Below are 2,500 nucleotides of genomic sequence, written 5' to 3' on the forward strand. Positions count from 1 at the left end.
ATGATGTGTCGGCACATATTGGGCGAATTTATTGACGGTTTATCGCAGCTGTTGCAGGCTCACGGAAGACTCCTGTGGAGGTAAGAAATATCCGGGTATGACGAGGGGCTGGTTTAGAAGCATCTCCACTTGAGACACTTTAAGGTGGTCCTTGATGGCTGTCCGGAGGCCCAGGAGTATCCATGGTAGTTGGGGCAGCCAGGAGTTGTTGTTACAACGTGCCATAAAAGGTTCCTTGAGGGCAGGGTAACCAGATTTCTCAAGCGGGAATATACTAGACGACAACTGAAATCATGCTAGATTGGTCAAATTAATGATAGATATTTTGTTCCTCGTAATACGTTCGGTTTCTATTATATCTTTTGACCAATATAAAATGTTATGGAAAAAGTATGTTAATTTTTTCATAATTTTGCTAGTCACCACGTTTGAAGGAACAGTGGGTTTTTTCGATTATGCCATTGGCTGCAGATTTTTAGGAGGAAGTATGGTAGGCTGTGGTAGCCAGGACTCCAGGAGTACAGCGATGGACTGCCAGAGCTGCGACATGACGTTCCCTGCGGAGCTCCCTGACATGACTCAATCCAGTGCCAAAAGTAGGAGAGTATCTAGAAAAGTCAAAGCACATATTTAGAACAGTTTCAAGTTTGTAATATGTACTGGTTACTCGAATTGGACTAACCCATGAACATCCCCTGTGGGACCAGCACCCTATCACATACCTAGGATGGAAAGATTATATATATATATATATATATATATATATATATATATATACATATATATATATATATACAAGCACCTGGCTTCGCCAGCCACGCTGCGTCGTGGGTGCTTGGCCTGCGGCGCTGCTCGCTTCGCGTCCGGGCTACGCCCAGTTTGACCAGACAAAGTAATGCTTCATAAAACCTTCAGAAACACTGTCTTCAATTTGTCCATCAAAAAGTTCAAGACTGTCAAACATTTCATCGGAATATTGAAAATCTTTGTTGTTTCGTAGAGAATCATTGAACTTAATCACCTTTCGATGAAATTCCCGCACAGATTCCTTAACACAATTTTTTTTGGCAGCCTGGTATAAGCTTGGAAAGGTTTGGGCATGCTCATTCCGTAGTCGGCAATTCAAACTCTTATCATTTTGTAGAGCGGCTTTTGAAATTTTCCGACTACCTGTAACCCACTTCCAAAAATGTCTTTGGCGCTTCTTTTTGTCGGCTTCGGTTTCTAAAGGCATTGTTCCTAGTGATCTAATCGTAAGATTTGTTGTCCTCCTTTTTTAACGGTTAAAACTTTTATTACACACGTGTCCCTTTTTGTCGGTTCAGTGGGGGACATACACCCAGGTTCATTAAAAGACAGCCGGGAGTATATATTTTTTTTTAGCTATTCTTTGATATATATATATATATATATATTATATATTATATATATATATATATATATATATATATATATATATACATATATATTAGTAAAACCTCGCAAGAAATAGTAAATTTTTACCAAATCGTGAGTTCGACCGATTTGAGTCAAACCTGAATTTTTTCACATGTCCGAATCTGAGGCCACACGTTTGGACTGAGTGGGTTCCAAGTGCAATACCATATGTCTGAGTCGCAAGCAGAATCAGTTGTAATCATAGTCGGTAACAAGATGTTTGGGCAAAACTGGAAAGCGCATGAAGAGCCAGAAATTATTGATCTAGATACCCTGCCAGAATCCAAGAGTGTCAGGGACGCAGGCAAGAGCAATTAATTCATGGCGCTTAATGAAATTGTCCAGGAGATCACGAACTCTGATGAACAAGTACATACATACATACATACATATACCAAGGCTTTTTCCCCCTTCCAATGGAGGTAGCCAGAAAGGGAAAGGCATAAAAACACTCCCACCCATTTCATCCCTAAATACACTCCACACCCCTCCCACCCTCCCTCTCATCTGAGCACCTCCTGGATGACGGGTCATCCCTGCACCCTGCCCACCGCCCTGGGTCAGAAGCAGTGTCGCAAGACACAGTACATCCACAGCAAGGCCGCTTCATTTAATCGGCGACCCCCCCTCTCCGTCCCCCTTTGCATATAAGGCGAGGACGGGGAGAAATCCCTTCGGGCTGCGTCAAAATTCACTCACACATACTACCCCACCCCCCCGCCCATTCCTCCTCATGCAGTCACAACATGAACAAGTAGTTGTGATTTATTCTGATGACGGTTTCAAAAGTAGAACAAGTAGTTGTGATTTATTCTGATGACGGTTTCAAAAAAGCAGGGCGCTGGCTCTTTTTCCGTTCAGGGTATCACTGTAAAAGAGACATACCGTGCCCTAGCGACCATGAGCATTGCTTCTGAGTTCAGGAATAATTTAGCCGCTCTCAGGGTGATAGTTCTTGAGATTCAGGAGGCGGCAAGTGGTGTCGCATCTAAAACTCTGTTCGAGAAGATAGACCTTGTAATTGTAGATCATACAGCTTACAATTCGAAATTGAATGAGCAAT

This window comes from Oratosquilla oratoria, chromosome 17 (genome assembly GCF_046742065.1).
Source record: "Oratosquilla oratoria isolate Oo_2021 chromosome 17, ASM4674206v1, whole genome shotgun sequence".
In the NCBI taxonomy this organism is placed as follows: domain Eukaryota; kingdom Metazoa; phylum Arthropoda; class Malacostraca; order Stomatopoda; family Squillidae; genus Oratosquilla; species Oratosquilla oratoria.